The following is a 26,250-nucleotide window of genomic DNA, read 5'->3' as shown; positions in this document are numbered from 1 at the left end:
CAGCATATGTTATGAGAAAGCCATCATTTTTCATTTGAGATTAGGGCTGACTTGATACATGTGGGCTCTTGGGCTAATGCTGCATGTTACACAACCTCCTACCACAGCACTGTATTAATCAAGTCTCGGTCATCAGCAACAAACATTCAATCAGAGATGAAAATGAACAAAATAGAAGTACTGCACTACTGTACTTAAGTACTAAAATGCTGTATCTGTATCTACTGTAGTACATTTTGTATGTGCTGCTTCGATACTCTTCACAATTATTAACATTTTATGAATCATTCCAAACCCACATTATCACTAAAGTCAGAGCAGTAGATGCTCTGCATTGTCACAAGGTTTAATGAAGCTTCCTTATTATTCAAATGCGAATCAAGCAATCAAATGTATAGTCTTATAAGGAGACCATGCTGCTCCCATTCTGCCTTTCACTCTGAGAACTTTCCACTGCTTTCTGTAATAACTACATAACACATTACTGAACTTTTACTTTCAGTACTTCAGTAGTACATTTTAGAAGAAACCACTTGCATTACTTAAACATCTATGGCATGGTGTTGCCCTCAGACCACAAACCAGTTTTTGGTAATTACATTGAATTATTATTTTTTTAATAATAATGTTAGTTTTTAAATATATATATATATATATATATATATAATGTCACGAGACAAGTCTCCAATACATGAAGGGGAAGAATTTGGTTTAACAAAAGACATTGAGGTGGTGTAATCTTTTTTCAAATACCAGTATTTGATAAGTTGAATATAATGGTTTACATGTAAATACATTTAAGATAAAATAATAAAATGTCTATATACAGATCAATATGTAAATAAATAAAATCATGCCACAGAGTGTTAAGAACAAAAAAAGGTTAAATACTAGTACTAGTACTTTCATTTAATTGTGGTGCATAAAGAACACTTTAACTTTTACTCAAGTCACTATTTTGATAGAGCACTTGTACTTTTACTCAAGTCTTAGTCTCTAGTACTTTAATACAGCTGTGGACTACTAAATAAATACTAAAATTAACTGATTAGCTGATATTTCAACGTTAAAGGTCGGTTGTGAGCCAGGTGGGAAGAGTAGTTTTACTTGCCATTTAGGCCACACCCCCACAGCGCGGGGGTTGGGACAACTGATTTGTTTGAACAAACTTCTCATAATTGTTTTTAAACAGACTTTACAAACATAACATAAAGCTTTTGTGTGGTTTTAATGCAAAACAAATAAGTTTTAAACAGCAAATTATAGCTAAAAAGGCTTTCTAGCTGCAGGGACTGTGCAGGGATCCTAATAGCTGAACGAGCTAAACTGGCTAACCTGTATGTACAGCAGGCAGTTTGTGTCTGGTAGGTCTGAAAATGAAAGTAATTTTGATGTGAGAAATTCTTGTTAAAATGTATTCAATTACCTGGAACATATCTATAGATATTTAGATAATTTAGTTATTCGTAACAGACATTATCTAGCTTGCTAACTAGCTAACCAAGGTTAGCTAACCATAGGTAAATTTGCTCTAGGTTAGCTAACCTATTTAGCTTAGCTAATTAACCTCAGTTAATTTAGCCAGGTTAGCAAGTTTGTTTGCTAGTGTGAACACCCAGGGGCGTTTAACTCTTAATAATTTTACATGTGTTCATTCTTACAAAGCTAATAATTTTACATGTGTTCATTCTTACAAAGCTAACAAAGATTTAGTGTTGCTAATGGAATGTAATATTTCAATGTTTCGATAACATCCCAGCTAACATCCCAGCAGGTATTTGGTTATTAGAATGTTTTCCGAATGTTACAGTTAACATTATTTAAACGTTCAAAATATGTCAAGTTTCCTAGATGTTCTTAGACCGTTTATTAAACTTTTTAAAATGTTTTGGTAACGTTTTAATTGCCCGTTTAGGGAATGTTACTTTTAATATTTCCATAATGTTAACCTAATATTAGTCTAACTGGGAATGTAAGTAAAGTAAAGTATGTAAGAAATGTTCTAAAAATGTTATGATGCAAACCACTGTTATGTCACATGCTTTCAGAAGTTCCTGGAACATTACGTCTGTAATGTTGTTTGATGTTCTTAAAACGTTTACTGTCAGCTGGGATGCCATATTTTACATAATTTATTTAAATTTACATGCCAATGTGGAAAGTGTTACTATAACATTAATTTAGAGTGGTATAGAAGACACATGGCTAATGGTAATGTTGAAAAGATTCAGCCTAATAAGCTATAGATTTGAACATTTTGGTTAAAATGGGCCTAATTTATTAAACTACATATGAAAAAAAATATGACTTGTGCTCAAATAGTTTGTAATAGTGTATACACAAAAAAATAGTATTTATGAAAGTTTTTGGGTGTTGAGTTCGTAAAAGAGTTTAACTGATTTCAACTGCATGCATGGAATACATTAAATATTTAGATTTATATACTAGTTTATATAATATAAATTTCTGAAAAACTCACAAAATGTTAATCTAACAGAAATATTTACGAATTAGATTAATACATTTAGAGAGAGTATTTTAATTGATAACGTATCACTATAAAAGTGGGTTACATTGTGGCTTTTCAAGAGCTTTGTCATGAGTAAGCCTCTCCTGGTAGCAGACTCTGGCAATTCACAGCAATTCTCTTCTTCAACTCATTTCAAACCACTTTCTTTTAATCTCTGCTATGCTGTGCTTGACTGATGATACACTATTGAGTTAACCTTTAATTTGTTTACTATTCTTGGCCATTTCCGGTGCTGTGACTCTTTTGGTTGCACTACAAAAAAATCTTATAGCATGAAATTGAGTCACAATTAGTTTTCTTTTGGCGTTTCTGTCATTTTCTAATTTCCAGCAGTGTCACTCTGTGATGTGAGCACACTTGTAAACTTGTAAGGTCATTGGTATTTATAAACATATGCATGTGAATACAAAGGAAATCTTCCACAGATCACAAGTTAAAATAAGTGACAGCAGACCCTTGTTTTCTATTGGTAGAATATCAAAGCTTTGTTGAAATTTTATAATATACTTTCAAGAAACAGTGACCTGCAATTTCCAATCCAGTTGTTTTTTTCTCATGAGGTCTATTTGCTTTCCCCCAATTTGAGTTGTATTTGTTGGAAGTGCTAGATGTGTAAAATACTATTGTCCTGTTACATTTGGGAATTGGAACATAGTTCTCACAAGTGTTGTCCTGCTTACTTACCAGAGTTACGCCGTGCAGTTTGCAGTGTGCCAAGCCCAGAGTAGGAATGATGAAGACGCGGTTCTCCCTATACAGGTCAGTAGAGCATCAACATAATTTTGAATCTGTTATTAATGTAAAATGCTAAGCGCAAATGCTATATAATATTGTTTTAAGGGTTATATATGATTGGCCACAGACCTGTTGTAATCTCTCACTCACAGTTTGATGTTTCCTTTCACTTTATTTATGAAAGCCAAAACCATGACAACTGCTTTCCACAATACAAAAAAAATAGTGTTATCTTACTAAGGCACACACATGCATACAACCACACAGTCATGTGTAAGTAGATGTGGGTGACAGCTCATGAATGCTCTGCTGGACAGTAATGAAGAGGAACGTCTACTGACGAGAGAAACACCTGTTCACAGAAAGGGGCCAGGAAGACCCCAAAACACACACATACACATTTTCAAACCTCAGTGCACCTAAGGAAACAACAAAAATTGATATGTAAGCCCAGTAATTGTAATTTTACAATTACAAAAGATTTCATAAAATATATTAAATAACAAGCGAGCTTGAAACACTGATATTGCTCAATCTATATATCAATCCACTAGATGGCAGTAGTCCTCTAATTTCCAGCATGCAGGCTGGCTCCCAGTGTATGCATGAGATGGCAGTCAACCATTGCAATAAAGAAACACTTCATTTCATGGTTGAGTTGATTTTGAAATCCTCTTCTTAGCCAGCTCGTTTTGCGAATCATTGTTCTGAAGAATGTGAGATTTTCTATTGCTTTGAGAAAGGATTTCTGGGATCTGTGCTCTGTTGACTTAACCGTGGCACACTACTGAAGATGAGAGAAAGTGGGAGGCAAATGTGTGAAATAAGAGGTAAAAAAATAAAAGAGAGTGGGGTACGGATTCAGGTTCTCCGAAAGAAAGCCAACAAACAAACCTTGCAATGGTGACCTTTAACGTGTTGTTTGCATGTGTTTTAGATTGTAGACTGTGTGGCCGGCTCTTAGATACCTGGCTGAAATGGCCAGTGAAGTGATGAATATGCATGACTTTGCAGTGTTGTGCCGTGTTTGAAATATAAGACACGCGGGAGGCTTTAGAGGGCTTTTGGAGGCTGTTCTTTAGCACATTCTAAAGTGCTCAAGCACCGCTAAGGGGAGCAGCACAGGTAACAGTGTGATTGGTCAGGTCAAGTGTTTATGCTGGAGAGAGCAGAGCGAGAGCAGTCTTTGCTCAGCATCCTCTTTGTCTACACTTAGTCAAAGATCAGTGGCTCAGTGATGAAGCCTGCTATATTCAGCCCAGCAGTACTTATGGCACCACTCCATAGTGGGGAACTTTCATCCTTTTTGGAGAGATAAGGAGCACTTGTTTGGATAAAATGCTTTACATTGTAACCCTCATATATATTTTTTCTCTCCCTCTCTCACTCTCTGTCTTACACACACACTTACACACACACATACACATATGTACACCCCCCACCACACACTAAATCTAAACGCAACAGCACTGGGTAGATAATTACAATTTCAAAACCATTTGCCAGATCATTACCACCTAATCCCCTGTTTCATCTGATGAGTCACGCGTCTCATTTAGCATGGTGCTGGACAGCTCAGAGCTTTTTTTTCATAAACACCACTGTCCCTCGCTTTTCCGGCCCACGAGGGCCACGGGGGCAGACCAGCAACCGCACACACACATGTGCACACATGTACTTACCAACACACATCTACTTACTAGCAAGCTTTAGATCTACAGAGAGACAAAACTATTTTCGAGCAGATTTAAGGCAGTTTCCTGAGTAAGTGTCTAAACCTATAGGCCTAGTAAGAAGCCATTTATGTTCAGCTTATTGAAATGTAACAATATCCTTATTTAAATATCGATATTTAAAGTATTACGTTGATTCACTTCAAATCCATTTATTAATTTATCTTTTGCAGCCTCCCTGTCTCAGTGTTTTTTCTTTTCACTCGATAAAATCTTCAAAATTGTTTCTTCTAACAAATTTTTATATTACTGAGCATAATTTGCCAGTGCTGACTGCACAATCATTCACCATCCACTATATGTGTCTTTGGTTCTCCATGTGTTAAAGCGTGGACAGAGTCTCCATAGCAACAGGACTGAGCAAATAAAATTTATAACAGGGCTGGCTGCTTCCACCAGTCAGTGTCCAAATATTGTATGGAAATATTTTCCATAGTCCTTTTCGTTGTTTGACAGCTTCGATAATCTTCCTGTCACATTCATGCTCTCTGGGCCTTAAAAGAGCCATTTCAATATAAGGCCATTATTGACATTACGAACTGCCATGCTCTTATTTCAGATGTGAAACAATTATAGAGAACATGACACAAAGCCATGGCAGAATTCAAGGTGCTTCATTCAGATAAAACTGATGAGCTTCATTGGTAACCTTTAAAATACTGTAGATTATTTTGCAACACTTTCGATACACCCTTGGAAATAAAAGTGCTACAAAGAGTTCTTAGAGCGATACCATAAAATAAACATTTTTGCTTCCATAAAAGAAAAAAATGTAAAAGAGATGCGAGTGTGTAGAACCTATAAATTAATTAAGAACTTAAAAAAAGAAAATCTTTATAGAACCAAAAATTATTTCTTTTAAAAAAGGTTTAGATATGGAAGAACATATGCCATGGTACAGTATGTAGGTGGTACTCATCATAATACGGCATTGACTTTTCAGCCCAAATGTCATGGGGTAGCAGTATGAAAATTGATCAGTAAGTGGTATCTCAGGGATTGTAAACCCCAATACCTGTATGAGATGTGAGGTTTTGTCTTGTGAGTGGGGTTGAACACTGACCAGTGTGCCCATGGCAAGGCATTGTGAATTTTTGGGACATAATATACCCTCCTGTCCCATAACTATTAGCATTTTAGTGTATATGTAAAGGCTACTTCTAAAAATATATATCATGAAGAAAAGAAAGCTCAACATCTCTGAACACACTAGTTGAGAAAACACTCATATTTTAAAATAAAATCTGAACTTTCCAATTAAGAAATATGACTGTATATGTCTACAGGTGTAAATGTCTGTTAAACATATTCATTCGTTCAGATTAACGCTTTGTTATTTTTAGTCATGTGATCACTCTGAATCAAATGCACAAAGGGTTTCTTTCCCAGCCTCTTTCATCAGTAGCCTATGTTTCACCGGCCTCCACTTTGACCTCTTCACCTTTTCCTGAGTGACCGTGCAGTCCAGGCCAGTGTCGCCTCCATGGCTGTACAGGCCCTTTGAAACGGATGGCTTCAGTCCAAAAGGGCATAGCGGACCCCGCAGCTCAGTAGGTCAGAACTCAATAAATCACGTTTGACTTGTGACCCAAGGTTCAGAGAGGAGAAAAAGAGAGATCAATGACCTGGTCAATGATGCTGTCCCTCAGCTCTCACTGACCACTGGCCACCTTTGCATTTTGTTTATGGTGTCTGGCCCTGGCTGAGAAAACGATGTTTGGAAGTAATCGATATGTATTGCAGGAGCCACTGTTGCACGGTCAAATTGTGTTACACTGACACTAATCACACTCATCTCAATGATGGATTTCTTAAAAAAGGTGGAGATGCATGTGGTGGAATTCAAAATTCCAAAAAGAATTGTAATTGTGGTTTAGTCACAGATCATTTTTTATTACTCTGTGACATATCATATATTGCATATATAAAAAACATATAGGATTATTATTTTTTTTACCAGATTTCTTTAGCAGTCAATCATCCAACATTTTATGATTATTAATTCTGTCCTTCGTTAGGGGTGCAAGATATAAAAAGAAAATGGTATGCGCAATAATACCTTTGGATATCAATATGGAATGTGATAAATTAACATTACTACAAAGCTCTTAAGAATTTTTTTGTGATAATTTTCCTAGGCTAATAAGTAGCTTGGTGTGTGTGTGTGTTCACTGTAGACCTCAACCTCGCTCTGTATCCAGCTTAGTTATTTCACAAAAGTAGAGTCTGTGGTGTGAAGAGCTCCCTTGTTATTGCATATAGGTAAAATGTTTGCAGTTATTCAAGAAGTTATCACAGCTCTTTCGGTATGTTCACTGTTAAAAAGATTGCATTAGGAATAGAGATAATTGCTACTCTCTGTGTGTTGAGGTATAGAGTAAAATAAATGATATTAGACAGATATATTCTGGCTGTAGGACATATGTCATGGAAAATGAGAACACATTAAATTTTCATTTATGTCAAGAAACTTGTAGCATATGTTTGGTTATTTTTTGCTGTACATGGTATTGCATGTCCTGCGATATGACTATTGTGCATTGCCATTAAAATGCTGAAAGGATATATTGCACAATCCAAATGCTTAAGTATAGCGTGTGCATCAGGATTTCCTAGATCCAGATTCCTTGTATTTATGCCCCCAGAAGACTGGGCCACATCCTCTATAACTCAACCCAGCATACTGCAGCTGCAGCGCCCAGACTGACTTCATATTCGTGAAACAGTAGAGGACGTTATGGTAAGGTAATAAGTACAGGCTGGTGTTAAACCTCTTCTAACTATGAGAAATTTCCTCTTGAGTTATTGCTTAGAATTAGGACCAGAGCAGGCATTTTTCACCAGGTCTTGTCATGTACTGGAAATTGTATTCCATTTGGTGCTGCCCATCACAGATTGCTGGGGCATTCCAATAGGTCATGCATGGTACAATATGCATTTTAAAGAATTCATATGGTACACTAAGTACAATATAGTGTGCGTCATAGACTAAATCATTAGAATTCCATATTCATAATTTCTTATGCAGTTTTTTTATCATTAGACAAATAAATATTGAATTTTAACCAATTTTATGCTGATATTTAAGATTCTCCAGAAGATACACCAGATATACGTGCACATAAGTGTGTTTTGAGGTTAGAGGGGTTGAATAAATAGTTATGTTTGGTTGTAATCCCTGTAAAACCCTGCTACAGCCTCAGCGCTCTGTAGAGATGAGAGCTGTCACTCACTGCCTTAATCTTCCTCTCTCCTCTGCCACCGGCTGATCCCCTCCGTGATGTAGCTAATTTCCTTTGTGTGTGTGTGAGAGGGTGTGTGTGTCAGTGGAGAAGAGACAGGTAAGGAAAAGAAAAGCTGTGTTTGTAGAGGGTAAGAGTTATTGTACATAGTGTAGTAAGTATGCTTTTACTACCTTATATAATAGCAGCCTGTATTTTGTCCAAGCCACTTTACTGATGCAGAATATTACAGACTTTGCAGTGGAAGGATTCCATTAGTGAGATGTTTGCGTATGTCAACTCAATTAATATTGACAACTGAGAAATCCCATTCTTAGCTACTGTTATTTGTGGTGAAGAAAGCTGAAGAAATGACTATATGAATACTTTGTTTTAGAGTAATATTACTGAATTGTGAATATAGGGTTTTGGTCTCTGGCTGATCTGCTAGCAGTTATGAGAGATGAATAGGGGCCTCGTCTTCTGTGAGCCAACTTTGATTGTGGCTGTGTGTGGGAGTAGGCCTACTGCAAAGGGTTAAGGCACATGTTCTTAAACAACAGATTGACATTGGCCCCTGGGGAAGATGAAAAACCTCTCTCTACGGCCTCAGAAAATGCTGGCCTCAGAAAATGCTGGCATCGTGTGTTCTTATTTACAGAAACTTTCTTTGAACTTAAACAGCACATGCTGTGAACATCCAAGAAAAGCGCCCAGAGGCATTTTAGTTTTAATTAACAACGCTGAAGACCAAAGGAATTATAAAACAATGATCATATCACATATCTGCAGGATTTAATTGCCCGTTAAAATGTTAATGTTATCTACGATAGCTCCATTATGATAGCACTCTCAGAAGAAAACGTGTGTTTTTATTGATGTTAAATAGTATAAAACATCATTAGTTAAACAGTATGACCCTCCTTAAACATTCAACTCTTGTGCTAATTAGGCATGGTTGACAAACTCTGTTGTTTGAAGCGGAGCGTGCAAGCCTGCTGGCAGGCCTAATCAAGAGCATAGGGCCTAATAATCAGTCGAGCTAATGCTATTATCCCTCCCACACTCTCCCTCATTAACCTGCCTTTAGGAATGAGAGATGCCACTCACAAACAATACAGGGGCAAAAACAAGGAAAAAAATCTTGATTTTGGCTTGTGCTAATGAAGCACAAGCATACAACCATTAGCTGTAATTGGCTGACCCATTGGTTGTTTTAAAATTAGCATTTCAAAACAGACAGAGAGGAAAGAAAAGAAATGGACTCATCTGGAAAACTTGTGCAGAGCTTAGAACTCTGCATGTGGTTGAGTACATGTGGTTCATTGAATTGGACAAGAGTAAATGAAAGGTGTGTTACATAATTTAAAAGTTACATATTATTTATTTATACTAATAATCCCACATCACAAAAGTTAATGTGACTATGCAAGTCTACAAATCATGAACTATTTTTTTTTAAGAACATAACAAAGCTTATTCTTGTTTTGGTCATGTCAGGATATTATGGCTGGTTGTGGAAGTGGATTAAAATCACAGTAATTGAATCCAAAAAAATAGTTTATTTAAAATCCACTAAATGAGAGATACAATTTCCAGTTTAACGCAAACGTGTAGCAGAGTTCGGCTTTTTCTTACAGAGGAGTACACTTCAATTAATTATGTGATTAATCATTTAGCGTGCCCATTTCTCCAAATTACTCCCACTGGATCCTTCTTTGTGAAAGTCATGGAGCACTTTTAAAACCGCAGAGCCGTCGTCTGTCCAGACGTTTGGGGTGAAATGTAAATCATTTGCATTTAAGTGCAATAAATGCACACAGATGGAAGTGCTTGCATGTACTGATCCAATGGGTGCACTGTTTCACATTTTACTTCACTTCTGGCATAGCCCTTTCTTTTAGCCTCATGTTAAAGGTTCTTCTCACTTCTGTTACAGAAGAGTACGTCTATATCTGTGTAAGGAGGCTGCAAATTTATTAGCTGAGGAACTGAACGTTTATATATATATTGTTTGAGTCTCTATGAATACAGTGGAAAGTATGTTGCTGTACTGGATGAGGTAGAGCCAGCTTTGAGGTTGAGATTTATGCCTGAAGGGCATGGAGCCAAGCTGAGTGTTAATGTGAGTGGTGTGGAGGGGGAGTACGGCTGGCAGGCCCTCTTTATTGCGAAAGAAACAAACTCCTCCACTGGCTATTTAGTGGAACAGTAGCACTAGATTGTTGCCCGCAGCTGATAAAAGCATCAAATTAGAACCTTGTTTATTTGCCATTTATATAAGATTTAGGGATCCTTAACACTATGAGGACAGTGGACCACAACAGATATTGTGTTTTGGTTGTTTTCATTTTAAAGCGAACATATATGTGACAGCAGTGACTAGATTAGGTGGCTAGTTCTAGCAGTTATTAAATAAAATCTAAGAAAATGGTCCTTTCAAGGTAAAATAAAAAATATATAAAATTAATTTTAAGAATTTGTGCCAAATACGAAAAAAATATTTTTGACAACAAAGTCAAAAATCTATGAAAACAATGGTTTATCTTGGGTAGGTTCACTAAAGAACGGATGTCACAGTGTGGAGTCCGTACTTTCACATGGCTATTTCACACGTTGATTGATAATATTTAAACATATAAATAATACTCTGTAATTAGAAAAACATATTTCTTTTGGCAAATATCAAGACATTTTTTCCAATTTCTGTCAATGTTGGTGTGAATATCGCAATGATGTTGCTCTAAGTAAAAGCATAATTCATAACTACATGTTAAGCAACATTAAATATCCATGTTACATTTTTTGATGTGTTAGTTTGTGCCTGGTTATCCATACTATTGCGATTTTAGCTAATGCAGAATAGTAATACACACAAGTTAGTTGTGTGCATGTAGTTATTGTCAGTCTTGTATCTCCAAAATATCAACATTCATGTTTAATGGAAGTGAGTGTAAAAATATTTAATTTCAAGTCACTTTGTACATTTATATTCGCCTGTTGAAAAATGTTGAAAAAAATGACACTTTTTTTGCATGAGAACATGTTTAACTAATTTTTAAATTACAAGTCTGAAAGAAGAAAATCAATACAAATACAATACAATATCAGCTGCAAAATAAGTATATAATAATGAAAGTGATAATGACAATGGTAATGGAATTATCCTGCAGTGCAGTTGGTGTGACCGGAAAATGAATATGGATTGTTGCCTGAATGTTGCTAAGACAGTTTTGTTAAGACAAAACATTTTCTTGTCTATACTATAGACCTATTTCAACAAACAAAGGAATATATGTAAAGTACCTCACTTCATGACAAGACAATAACTGTAACTATATAGAACATTTTATTGTGAAGTGGTATTGCACTCTCTAAATATATACATCCTAAAAAACATCCTCACATCACTCTCTGAAATAGACTTCACTACCTGTCATCACTCACCTCCTCACTCAGCCTCATTTGTAGTAAAAACATTCCCAGACATCTGTAAAAAAAAATCTACTTCTTGTACTTGATAAGTACAGCGTTTACACTTTGCCACAAGTACGGCTAAAATTTCACACCTATCTCTAAGACAATAAATACACAGAGGAGCCCAGCGCTCAAACTGTGAGTGTGAATGTGCAGGTAAACAGGTTGACACTGTGAGCACAGCTGAGAGTGCTTAACTCCGCTCTTGCTCTCTGCACAGGCTTGCTATTGTTCACCGCCGATGCCTGTGGCTGTTTCCCTCATGAAAATTAAACCTCATTTCACTACATGAGGCACCAGAAAGCTCACCAGCAAACAACCCCCCTCCAACAACCAACCCCTCCCCAGTTCCCCCCAACAGACAACCTGCTCAGTCTCTTCACATTTAAGACCTTTTGGTTTATTCTCCATGTAAAAGTACTCCTCTTTGTACTTCTCATATTCAACACCACAAATTCAGCATCCTAAAGCAATGCCTGATATCTTCTACTAATGCCAGCAATTTCTGAACAGGCACTTTATTAATCATTGAGTTGGCCTATAGAACAGAGGTCATCAGATGGATTTGACCTACAGAAAATTACTCTTTGTGCTGGACCCCCAATGTGCATCCCCCCCCCCCCCAAGTACACACATATCTCACACACTTTATCAAAGACATTTACTCATACATATTCTTGTATTATTAACTTGTGTCATCCAAGCACACACATTATAATGTATGTAGGCCAGGTCACAATAATTACAATATCGACTTATTGTACAATATATGGACATGACCTCAATAATTTTTGCTGACCCTAATATTGTCCTTGCATGTCTGTTTACATAATAAAACTGACTTCACTAATATATTATCCAGTGGCATAGTGGCATGGGATGAAATTTTTAAAGGAAGAAACTGCATTATATTCTCCTTCTTATTCTATTATTATTATTATTATATGTTTTTTCTTCAGTAAAGTTGCTACTTTGAAGATATGAGGTTTATGCTTGACAGTGATTTAATAAGCATACTTACATATGCTTATACTCTATATCACCACTCTCACAAAAAAACTTGTATCTTTATTTTTGCCATTTTAATTTTCATACAATTTGAATGGCAGTTGTCTTTAATATTGTGCCTAAATTCTGTGAGAAATTGACCAACAGAAAAAATATATTAACACTGGCTTTTTTTATTTTGGATTTTTTTTCTTGTAATTCTCTTGCCTTTCCAAAGATTTACAGATTTTTGCCTGCAAGCAAGGATACACATCTTTCTTAACTGATTTCACACATTTGCCAGGCTAAAGGTTCTTCACAAGGGGGCACTATGCTGTTAACACTCAAGTAGTTTTAATGGAAAATGCTTAAAGTGAAACCTTAGCTAAGGGGTTTATTGAAGGATTCACAGTAAAACTGCACCATAAATGGTTTACAAGCTTTAGATGTCTGTGTTTAAGGTGGAGTCGCCAAATATTGTATTAAGTGAGTTTGCATCACAGTTTGCTTGGCTTTAACATTGTACTAAAAGCCTCTTAAATGTTTTTACCAAATTAGTATTTTTTTGCTGTGTTAGAAATAAGCAAAATTCACTCATCCATTTTATTATCCACTTCTTCCTGATCAGGGTCTCTGTGGGTCGAGAGCCAATCCATTGGGCATTGGGTGCAGGAATACCACTTGGACAGGGCACCAGTCCATTACAGGGTACCACACACACAAACACACACACACACCACACACACACACACACACACACATACTCATATAGGAGAATTTTAAGAATTCAAATTTCAATAATGCAAAGACAATTTCCTGAAAAAGTATAAATCATTAAGCTAAAGCCGATTTGGGTTGTGGATGCAGGTGTGGGATTACATTTGTGAAGGTTGGTATATCAGCTTCATCACTTTGCAGTGTTGAAGTGTTGAGTTAATAGGAAGTGAATTTACAAGTATGTCTTTCTTATGCTGTTGCTTTAAGTGCTTAGTCTGCTTGTGTGATTAGCATGAAAACAGTTGTTATAAACAAATTGAGTGACTTTGAATTATAGCCTTTTATAAACACCTTGAAAAAATGTCTGTTGTTTTGTAAATGAAGACACATTTTTTTAAGTTTGATATTGCTGGAATCTGCTCCCATGTTTCAGTGAATGTCAGAGGAAGAATTGCATTTTTCTTTAAAAAAGGGAATAGATTTAACATAATTGAACAGGGCTGAAATAAAAGTATTATTTCACAGACATAAAAACAAATATATATATATATATATATATATATATATATATATATATATATATATACACACATTGTGTTTGTCATAAAATATATATATATATATATTACTATTAGTAATAATAGTAATATATATATTTATATATATATATATATATATATATATATATATATATATATATATATATATATATATATATATATAATAGTAATATATAATATTACTATTATATATTAAGAATTACTATATTTGGAAGTATGGCAGATATTGTTTAGTACTGTGATACACATTGCGATGCAACCTGCACAGATCTTTAGTGATGTTGTGTTAATTGTGTTAAAATAATAAATGGTCTAATAGCATTTCTCCAAAATAGTTTTATATTGACTTGTGTAATAAAAAATGAAGAGCATATCAAAAGTGAAGTATTAACTGGCTACTTACGTCTGTGGTCAGATGGCCTCATGCTGTTAGTAACTATAGAGGAGGACACCCTCCAGATGTTCTTGCCAAACATTAGGGTCAGCAAATTGGATAACTAGACATGGAGCAGTTCCTTTAAGAAAGTTGTTGAGGCATTAATAAAGTGACCGGTCAAGCTCTGAACTTTATTATTATTATTATTTCGTAGTATAATTATACAGATAAACATCTTTCACGACTACCTGCTTTAGAGAGGAGAGGTTACAGGGTAATAAAGTGATTACCTACTGAAAAAGGGAGTGTTAGAATTGACATGATCAATTCTGACAAGTTTACTTTGTTTAAAGATATGCAGCAAGGGTGTTTAAATTTCATACACTGTCACAATACATTTTTTTAAGATTTAATCTCATTAAACACATAACTAGAAATATAGAGAATGGTTAGCCTTCACTTTAAAATACTATTTGCACATTTTATAGATTTTTTCTTTAAAAAATATTTGCTATCAGTGACATCACAACCTTCACACTGTTTTATTTTCAAGGGACTGAAGACACTTGCTAATTGTTCAGCAATCATTAATATTAATTATTAATATTTATTTTGTCTTCATACTTAGGTATATGAGGTAAAGCCTAAGCTGTCTACACTGTCATTGAAAAATATCACGGTAACTAATTGAAATGGCACAGTATTCTGATATGAATGTTTTATTTATTTAATTATTTTAATGTGTGTGTATATACAGTAGTGTGTGAGCAGAATTAAGGACCCAGATGGTCATCACTACTTTTAAGTCTTGTACCTGTTTAAAGGACAGCGTGTTTGACTGGCAGCTGTGTGCCAGGCTGGCACCCCACCCATTCACCAGCATACCACCATCTGTCCGCCCTGGCATTTCAGAGTTCTTCTGTCATCCCTCTGTCCCCCTCGTCTTCCTCATCCGTCTCTCCAGTCCTCCTCTTTAACAAATGTCAATTGAAACAAGTAGACAGATGATACCAAAGACACTGCATCCCCACCACCCAACCACCCACCACTTCACACCCACTCATCCAACGGCTCGCTGCACCCCAGCTCACCTCAGCCCAACAGCAAACACATGCCTGGCTAATCAGCTTAGTGTTTAGGGCTGACACTCTCTCTTTCTCTCTGTCTAAGCCGCCCCTCCACTATCCCTCCAGCCCCACTCCCCCCACCTCAACCAACCCACCAAATCACACACACACATACACACCACACACACATACAGATTCCCTGCTACACTTTGGTGCAGGATTAATATCTAATTATGTCAGGTCACTCGTCCAGATGGACCCTCGCTCGTCCCTTTGTGTCCCATTCACCTCTCACGCGAGCCCTCTGACCTCCCGTGTCGCTGTGGCAACATGTCGTGGTGTCCCTCCTCGGGCAGGATGGTGGGGATGAGCCGCTCCGGACCCTCTCTCTGAGGGAAGAGCACCGAAGCCCCCAGTAGTTGGTATTCTGGGCCCATGACACGCCTGGTTAAGCCCCATGAATAGATGGATCTGCAAGAGAGGGTGGCCGTGGCCATGGCTCTCTGTGTCTGGTGCCAGACAGATGGTTCAGAACACAGAAAACAAGCATTCGTTTGAAGAGCATCAATGCCCATAATGTGCTCTTTTTTCTCTCATTAATGTTGGAGAACATAATAGTAGAGAATTAGGCGATCGTGGTGTGAAAGGAATACGTCTGTGAGAATTTGCACACTGACATGAAAAGGCAGACCCCCCCCGCCACCTCACCGCTGCTTCTGTGCTGCCTGCATAGACAAATCCACACACACACACATCCACACAAACACACACACACACAAGAAGATAAAATACCAGTTAAAAAAAAAGCATTTAATATTTATGCATAAAACTGAATAACCCTTACACTGATTACATAATTAAATACACAACTGTCTGAAATATCTACTCTCAGATAAGATCTGGTAAATCACTAAGAGCTGTGTTTACATTGGCACCCTTATCAAAGCAACATAATGGTGTAAGTAGGTGGCTAATTGGATCAAGTACCAATGAACTAAAAATATTCAATCTAAGTAAATCAAAGTGAGAATAATTAAAAAGAATCACACACTGGTTTAGAATTGAATAAACATGTTTGGTTATGAAAAAACAATGTTTACCATACATTTAAAACAAGACAACAAAGCACATATTGGAAATTAATCTTAGACATATATTATTTTACACATTAAACTACGTACAATTTCACTGCGCAGAGCAATAAAGCATACATTTATACTCATGTGAGTCTAGAAGTAGATTTTTTTCCAATTCAATATTTGGAAAACTACTTAGGACGTATTACCGAATATCACTGCTGACCAATGAAAAACGAATCTAAGAAACAGCATTTGATGGAGAATTTCTATTGTTCCATTCATCAAGATATTTTAAGACAGTGTAAGGGACAGTTATAGTGTTCAAATTATGTAGTAAACTAAAAAGGAGATACTTGTTTTGAGCTGCGGCAATATACACATTAAATAATTTAACATAATTTAATTTTTTTTTTTTTGGACACTGATACACAAAATTAACTTTTTTAAAGTAAGCTGTTATTAGAGAAATAAAAATTATTAATCTGTGTAATTTATATGTAATTATTCTGCAAATATCTGTGATTATAGGGCCCTTTAAGTTAAATTGTATGTAAAACTAAATAAATTTAATTTTTTTGTAACCTTTATTTAGAATTATGCTGCTGCTGTGATGATTTAATGAAATTTAACCTGCCGTGCACACATAAAGGGCTTAAGCAATAACACAAGCAAAAAACATTTTGGGTCCAAAAGAGGTGTGAGCGTGAAAAATCTTTACAATGGTAAAGAACCATACATGCAATTCTTTAAACCTTTAAAACATTTCTTTGTAGGTTTTTTTACGAAACCAAAAATTATTCTCGTAGAACATTACTCAATGAACCCTTTGTAGAGTGTATTAGAAGAATATGGATGGCTAAATTAATAAATTAATGATTTAATAAAAAAATTAATTAAGTAAAATTAACCCCCCCCCCCAAAAAAAAGTTACATTTATAGATAGTGTGAACAGTGTAAACAGACTGTATTAATAAAGCAAAGCAAAACATTTGCATAAATTTAACATTTCAGTAGTTAATTTGTACTTTTGTTAACTGTATAGACTAAAAAAATTGGACACACCTTGTCATTCAGTTTTTCTAGTTTTTTTAATTCTAATTCTTATATTTTATCCTGTAAATAAATAGATTTTAGGTTGCTCTTATTTGGTGTGCTGTTAACGTATCCTGTGAAACAGAGATAACTCTTGGTCTTCCTTTCCTGGGCTGGTCCTGATTAGATCGAGTTTCATCATAATGTTTTTGATGATAATTTTAAAGTTCTTAAAATTTCTAAATTGACAGACCTTTATTTCTTGTGTTTTTTTTCTTTACTCAGTTTAGTAGTTACTGTGTGTGTGTGTGTTTAAATGTAGATGTGAACACATAGAAGGTAAAGCAAAGGCATTTTAAAGAAGCAAAACACAGGTTTAAGCAGAGAGTTTTTTTTTTGGTTGCTTAAAGAGGCGCTGGTTCCTGGCAGAATTCCATCCATTTTGAATGAGCACTTGCTTTGGAAAGCAGACTGTTTCAGTTGGAAGGTTGGAGAATATCTTTAAAATTTGACTTATCATAAAGGTAGACACTATTCACAATTGTGGTTCACAACCTTGGTTCACAATTGAATTAAGTTATCAGTGTTGTACTTAGTACTAAGACCACCAGAGATAAGAATCACAATCAAGACAACAAATGTGTGTGATATAATAAACAGGGTACTTCTGGCTTCAGCCTAGTGAATATACAAACCAAAGCCATTCTGCAAACACATCTATAGCAGGTAACTCCAGTATTAAGTAAACATTTTATAATGAGAGGCTGGCTATGACATCGACAGGCTATATTAATAGCAACACTCTACATATATGTATACTAAACAGCCACTTCCTTAAAACTACCTTATTTCTACACTTACTGCCTGTTTGATCATGTTCACATGATATGGTGGTGACGTGTTTCTGTGTGTTTAGCTGGTACATGTGGATCAAACACAGCAGAGCTGCTGGAGTTTTAAACCCCTCTGTTTCATTATTGGACTGAGAACAGGCCAACAATCAGAAATATCCTGCCAACATCATTTTGTGACCACTGATATAGGACTAGAGGAGGCCCAACACAAACTGTGTAGCAACAGATATGCTTCTGTCTCTGACCAGCTTAGAGGTAGGACTGTCAAATTGAGTGGACAGTGAGTGAACACAGTGTTTAAAAACTCCAGCAGCACTCCTGTGTCTGATCCACTCTTACCAGCACATCACACACTAACACACCACCACCATGTCAGTGCCACTGCAAGTACTAAGAATGACCCACCACCTAAATAATAGCTGCTTTGTGGTGGTCCTGTGTGCATCTGACCATTAAAAGGCAAAGTGCAAGTTTGGTTTGTATATCCAATTGGCTGATATGCCACAAGTACCCTGTTTATTGTATCACTAAAGCATTTGCTGTCTTGATTATATATATGCTTATATACAGTATATATTCAACATATTTGTGGAATGACTTTTCTGGGCATTGTCAGTTAAAAAAAGTAGCAACCAATAGAAACTTGGAGAAGAGATGAAAACAGTCATTGTGGTTTAGATTTTCTCCAGCTTCGCATCACACAAGTTTCCAAATACTAAAGCACAGAAGCACAAAGCAGACGGTGGGGGGAGATTGCAAGCGGGGAATGCTGATTTCTAAACCATCAAGCATTATGTAGGCCTACAGCTTCGTGGACATGCCAAGGTTAAAATTTCCATTGCTAATATGAACTTTGCATAAGTGCTTATAATGGTAGCATCCCGTCTGCCTGGTTATTGTTTTTCCACTAAAGTAAAGCAAAGCCCTGAAAATTCCTGGGCAAATATAAACTTTGCTTAAGTACTTATATGGCTGTTTTTTCTCCCCATATGGCGGCCAAAGGCACAAGGCCCAGCGAGAATACAAAGCAGCTCAGCTAAGCCAGTCTCCACCCCCACACAAAAGACACAGCTCTTCAAAGGAGCGAAGTCCCTTTAAACAGTTAACAGGAGTGCTGAAGTTCTAAAACGTGACCGTGTTTGAGAATGCTTTGCTTCACTAAAAGCTTGGGAGCTAAATCATTTCCTCTTAGCATTGAATTTAACTTAACTGATTTGGTGAAAACTAAAACAATTTCTGTATTATTCCTTCTCTGAATATGTGGGATGATTTCAGACAAAAAAAATTAGCTAAAGGTTATGATTTTTAACATGTTCTCTATGTTTACTCATGCATTTTCTTTACAAACTTTTTGTCGGCCATAATCACTGATAGATACACTGAGGTAAAATTATTAAGAAATCTGGTTTGGTAGCTGATTTCTCTTTGAACTCCAGAAATTGTATGTATTGATTTGTTGAGATTCACTACCAGTTTATCTGATTTCCGTTAATTAAGGATTGACTTGATTAACTAGTTATCTGATGGTAGCTATAAATAGTGGGTGTTTTCAAAGAACACTTTGAATATGTCTACACAGTCACATACAATCAGTTGTGTTGCATTTGTTTTTTTTTAAGTGTTTTTTGAGCAAATTAATTCTGCCCCAATAAATATGAATACAGATAATATAAAGTTCTGAAAAAAGGTGTGTAAGGAGGAAAATATCCAAAACTCCTCCTCTCAATCTAACATCTTATGCATTAACTCTCAGGCCTAGCTCTGTGTTTCCTGGGTGATCTGAACTTTTAGCTTAGAGTTTAAGCCACATAACTCCATTCCAATTTTCTCTTACAGTCATACATTCTTTCCCATATCATAATCATATGAGAGCATGACTCAAACTCACAAAATCCTTATTTTTTTTTTTTTACAGATTTTTCAAATTAAATTGTCAATAAAACATCTAGTTATTTGTCACATAAAGGAAATCATTAAAGCTAAGCTTTAAGCTTTTGTTCAAAATATCAATAAAACATACACACACACACACACACACACAGGAATCTCTATGATTCATGAAAAAAGTAGTGCAGCTAATGGATGGATGATGAATTGTGGCGTCTGCATTCCCAATAATTTAAAAATATATCTTTTTAAATTTGTTATGATTTGGGTTTATATGTACGTAAACATATAACGTAAACAATTTGCTATTAGCTGTTGAACAGATGGCATGTATAATTATCAAGGCAAAAATATGGGCGGCAACATAACGATAAGTGTTATTTTTGTTAGTGCTTTTGTAAGTGCATGCTTGGGCCAGTAGTTCCATCCTTTCAAGCATAATGCAAATGGTCAAAGCAGTATTGCAAATATATGCTGCATTCAGCAGTGAGTGCTGATTGTAGCATCTACAGTGTAACAGTAAGTGTGACATGACGGCGCGTCTCTCTCCCTCAGAGAGAGTGGTAATTACCCTGTTAATATATTAGTGCACTGCATCGATTACCTGACTAATCCGATCACAGGCATGCCATTGATCCCTCATTGAGCGTGCCAACAATAAGCACTTTCAGCAGAGCACCGCTCAATAGTGCTCACACAATGGGCTCTCTCACAGCTAATTGGCTAAAATAAGCCAAACATTTTGCTTTCTCTTGCTGGGCCTGGATCAATGGTGAGCATGGGCGCTGCATTCAGATGACTTTCTTAACCATCCAGGGTCTCTCTCAGTCTCTGTTTGTCTCTCTCTCTCTCTCTCTCTCTCTCTCTCCAATTTCTCTCTTCCTTTTTTATCAGTCTCTTCCCATGATCTTTCCAAACTTTACATCTCCTTTTACATTCCAGTTAACCCTACCTTTTTCTCCTCTCACTCTCACTTCTCCTGCATTCTGTTCCTCTCTTCTCCCCCCGCCCCCCCTTCTCCCATTCTCTGAGAGGTCCATGTGATGTGCAGCTGGCAGCTGGAGTGGCTGGAGCAGCTGAGAGCCATAAATCAGACGCAGGCAGAATTCCATTCGTGGCGTTGGCATGCGCTCTGTCAGCCATGAAATAAAGACGTAGCGGAATAGAGGGTCAGAGATGCCAGGGCCACACCAGTCCCTTCCCCCAGAGACGCACACACCGGTCACCTCCACTCCCGGCTGCCCGCACAACCCTACTTTTCCCACCCGCCGCTGTGATCACCGCAGGTAGCCGGATCAGGCTTCCAACCCCCGAGGCTCAGTTTGTGTGCTTCATGGCACCATGCAATAATTCACAGCTTGTAAGTGGTCCTGTAGTTTCCTCTGTGCCAGTGGATGCTAGTCTGTCTGATCGCAGGTCACCCTCACCATGTGACAGCAACCTGACACTGAAGCACAGTGTCTGTAATGATGTCAAACATGTTGTGGCATTTTTGCCACAGTTTCAGCCGCCTGTAGGTCTTTACAGTTGTCAATACAGGCCTATAAGGGAGCTCTAAACTACTAAAGCTTGCAGGAAGAACTGCAGCTCTATACTGTAGTGTGAAATGTGTAAACTCGTATTTACAAATTACACAGTAATTTGACCTAAAACTCTGAAGTTATCTACATAAAAAGCTTGGGAAATCAGTGTTGTACAGTGAAGAACGATACAATTATTGGATTACTCAGTATTGCATTTAAGTATAGTGTCTTACTCAAGTAACATCATATTGTTTTTTTCAGTGATTTTTGCTAGATATTTTATTTATTTCTATTTCATATAGCCTGTCAGGCTTCCATTTGTATTTTCCTCATTGTCTCCTTTATAATTTTCGGTTAATCTCCACACTGTCAATACAGGTAATTCTTGCTGGTAAAAGACACCTGTTATAAAAAGAAAATAAGGAAGTTATTCTATGGAATCACTGACACAAACACAGTGTAGGATGATATATTATTTTAAATGCATCACGTATCCCCAGCTATAGTCAGTCATGATCCTATGTGAACACAAATACACACATGCACATGCTCACACACGGATAAGATAAGGCAGATATATATATATATATATATTTTTTTTTTTTTCAGTTTTCTGTTTATTATTAAGTAGTAGTAGTATTTTTTCCTCTTTGCTGTTGTTTTTCAATATTTGCTTGTTTGTTTTGTTTTTTCTTTTTATCACTCTCTACCCCATTTTTGTCATTCTGCTTCTATTATTATCTCCTTATTATATGAATACAGATGAGGCAAGGTGGTGACGGCAAAAAAATGTATGATCATTAAGAGGAAGTGAAAAATCCTTGACCTTGAAAAAAAAAGACATTCTTAAATGCATAAAACCACTGAATTGGGAATCTAAGTGGGTGCATGTGCATCTATTTCTTTTTTCTATAAAATATGCATGTTGTTCATTCAGTCTACACAAGTAAAAGCACAATATTTCTCAAAATTAGTGTATGTAACCACACTTACTCTTTTATTCTTTTATTTTTTAATAATGAGTAAGTAATGAGTGATGGATGACTTGTTAAATCTTATGCTAATGTTTGGGTGCCCCTAATTAAATGGCATATTATGTTGAAAGTAAGTACACATTCTTTACATTGTAGAGGACAATATTGAATATATTAAATATTTAACATGTTATTTTTGCCGATGCTACATTTAATTTTTTAGAAATATACAGTACATGCTCTTTACAATGAACAAAAGTGTATTTCTGTAGAACATATAAAATAATGTATGCTTAGAATTTAATTTCACCACTTTTTGCATTAAAAAACATATTGTTACTGTCACACAAAAAGTTTCTCCAAAGTATCTCCAAAATGGCAACTTTAAAGTAACAATGGGTAAGTAACAATGGGTAAAACAAATAAATTAATATTACTTAACTTTAATATTTAAGAATGTTGTAAATATTACAGTAAGTCGCTTTGGACAAAAGCATCTGGCAAATGTAATGTAATATAATGTACTAATGAATTGATATATTAGTTTACATGTTACAGTGATTAATAATGCCTTAACTAGTAGAATAAGAAAGTATGCAGAGAAAAAGAGAGACTACACTCTGTAATTATAGAACTGTTAAGTAATTCTATATTATCAGCAAAGCTAATGAAACTGATAATAGGTGTAGAAACAAGAAGGTGGTCATAATGTTCTGCTTGATCAGTGAATATCACTGTATATACTAGGGCTGTATCGGTACAGAAATTTCACAGTTTGGTACAACCCTAGGCATAAGCCCCACGGTTCGGTACGTTTTTGGTACATTTAGTGGAAAAAGAGGCAGGGCATTCAGTATAGCCTTTCCTTTATTAACTTCATAATAACAATGGAACAATGGAACTTCATTATAACCAGTGTCAATGAATAATTAGTTGAGACATTATTAAGTAAATACTTTTGTCTAATGTACCCTTATTGTAAAGTGTTATTCATTTTTGATTTGACGCATTTTGATTTAGCCATTCATCAAAGAATTTTGGCACACTGTGAAAGACAACGATCAGATTTACGTATTTTAAACAAAACAACGGGCAAAATGGAGATACCAGGCTTTTGTCCAACAGTGACAACATGGAACAAAGATGGAACATTCATCATTGTATTAATTATTTTATTTAGAAGTACACATAAACAGAGCTGTGATCAGCTTAAGATGTAAAAACATCTCTGAGATTTAATCTCAAAGCCGTCCCTACTGCTGTTTTTGTTTGCACATTTTGTGTACGATAATAAAGCAACCCACTACACAATTATCACAGATAATGAAACAATCAACACAATTATCTGCAATAAGGAGAAGCACACCATGCCTCTCACACACTTTACACTCATTCCAGCTCATTTCTTCTGGTAGATCTGAACTCTGAGTGGTTCATCACTTTCTCTTTTTGCAGAGGCTTTAGTCCAAAGAGTCCGATGACTGGGCAGTTGGCAGCTAGGGTGAGGGGTCAGGGGTTGAGGGTCAGATACAAAGGGCTTTGTTTGTATTTGTGTTTGTACACTTTTATTGTCTTTATAGCCTTTGTCTGTCAGATGTTTATTTTCTAGATCTCGGGAGCTGAGAGTAAACCTACAAGCAGCGAGAAGACAAACGATCACCACCACAAACACACACAGGCATTTACTTACCTACTCACTGTTCCTTATCACCTTAACATGTATTTTCTGTCACTCACATCACATACAATTACCCCTGCAGTCTTCCCCCGCTTTATGCAGTCTTCCTCTATCACTCACACATGTGCACACTTTTATTAGTGGTATCAAATAATCTGATTGATCACAACAGAATTCTTTGATTTATCTCAATTAATAATACCTTTTTTTTTTAACTCAACCTTTAATAATGGGCACAAATTAGCTAGTTTTGCAAAACAGAATTATATTTGTATTAGTGTTGTCAATTGTTGTAAATGTGTGTATTAAACTATATTAAACAATATTCTGTGATTAATCATGATTAAGAATGTAAATGCTGGTACTTTCTGAATATTTGTATATATTTTTTGTTTAGTGTTTTGTGCCTGGCAAACACACTGGAGCCTTTTTTATTTTATTTTAATATCTCAGGAATAAATTGTAATATTTTAATCCGCTGAGTACAAGTTAAATGGAAAGCTTAACATTAAACGCAAAAAGTCTTAAAAAGAGTAAATACACAATAATGCATCCAGAGGCGTTATTATTGAGGAAACCAACTGAAATATGGCTGGCTAAAATATAATTGTAAGTTCTCATAATGGTCAACTCAGTGGTCATTCTAAGATAAAGCCCCACCCCTTAAGGAAAAAGACGAAAGGTGCATTCATGTGAATGTTTTTATTATTTGTGTTAAAGAGCTACTTTAGCTTCAGTTGATGTTTAAATCAGTGGTGTTCTGGCAGCCCAAGGACTACTTCATATTAGGCAGGTCTCGTGATAATGATATTGCTAAATGGATCCATAAATAATGAGAATGATTTGAATTATATTGTATATAATTGTGAAAAGTCATAGGCACTGTGCCATTTATAATACCAATGAAACAAAGTTCAAACAAAATTTCTGCATTAGGCCATTTTTAGGGTATTGATCCAGATACAGTAATAAAAGTTGTAAAAAAAAAGAAGCCAATGGATAACAAGATAGTGCTTTGCCTCACAAGCTCTGTATTTCTAGGCTATTTATATTTCTGATCAAAACATGAATAGAGATAAATAGAGTGTTATCACCTTGTTATAGTAAAAATTCAAAAACATTTTTATACGGATGTAGCCTAGTATGAATATGACCCGTGTGCAGCCTAGTGCATCCCAAAGTTTTCAGCATTAACACTTTCATATACTGTTATAGTGTATGGCTTTTAGAAAAATGTGTTTTGGTAATGTGTGTGTGTGTTAGTGCACTATAGGCTTGTGTGGTGTGACCTAAGCTTTTGTACTTAATGGCATTTTTTCCCTTTATATAACTTTTTCTTTTATACTTTAAACAGTTTTGAAACAAGTACTATTATACTTTTTCTTGAGTAAAACGCTTGAGTTGATACTTTAACTTTTACAGAAGTATCTATACTTCTACCTGAGTAATTAATGTCAATACTTTTGAGACCTTTTTCAAAACCATTCAGTCTGGCTGAATTCTAGTCATGCCCCATAAACTTCTTACAAATTATCTTATGTAAGTCCTTCAAGCATCTTTTTGTTCTCAGAGAATGATATAGGTCATGGCTATTTGCTTTGTTTTTCTTACAAATTCAGATGTAGTCCTAAAAATGTGCAAAACACACACACCCACACACCTGTTAGAGTTCCTGCATTACTGCCAAGTGCTACTGAGACATCAAAGACTGAAAATCAAACAATGACTAATAGCATGTCTCCAGTTTAATGGCTGTTGGGTTTTAGCCCATAGCTCATGAGACTAAGTCTAAGGCCTGCAACACTGAAGGTTAACCCCAC

General features: G+C 35.9%; 1 long non-coding RNA gene across 1 annotated transcript in view; it reads left to right on the top strand.

Moving 5' to 3' along the window:
* The first annotated feature begins 825 nt into the window (after window positions 1–825).
* Window positions 826–26,250, top strand: part of LOC111193334 (uncharacterized) — a 71,422-nt gene continuing 45,997 nt past the window's right edge. Inside the window, exons 1-3 of the long non-coding RNA XR_002650438.2 lie at window positions 826–1,364; window positions 3,218–3,289; window positions 13,312–13,391. This is a non-coding gene — a long non-coding RNA (uncharacterized LOC111193334). The remainder of the gene's footprint in view (window positions 1,365–3,217; window positions 3,290–13,311; window positions 13,392–26,250) is intronic.

Source organism: Astyanax mexicanus, chromosome 6, assembly GCF_023375975.1.
Source record: "Astyanax mexicanus isolate ESR-SI-001 chromosome 6, AstMex3_surface, whole genome shotgun sequence".
Classification (NCBI taxonomy): domain Eukaryota; kingdom Metazoa; phylum Chordata; class Actinopteri; order Characiformes; family Acestrorhamphidae; genus Astyanax; species Astyanax mexicanus.
This window is presented reverse-complemented; position numbering and strand designations above follow the sequence as displayed.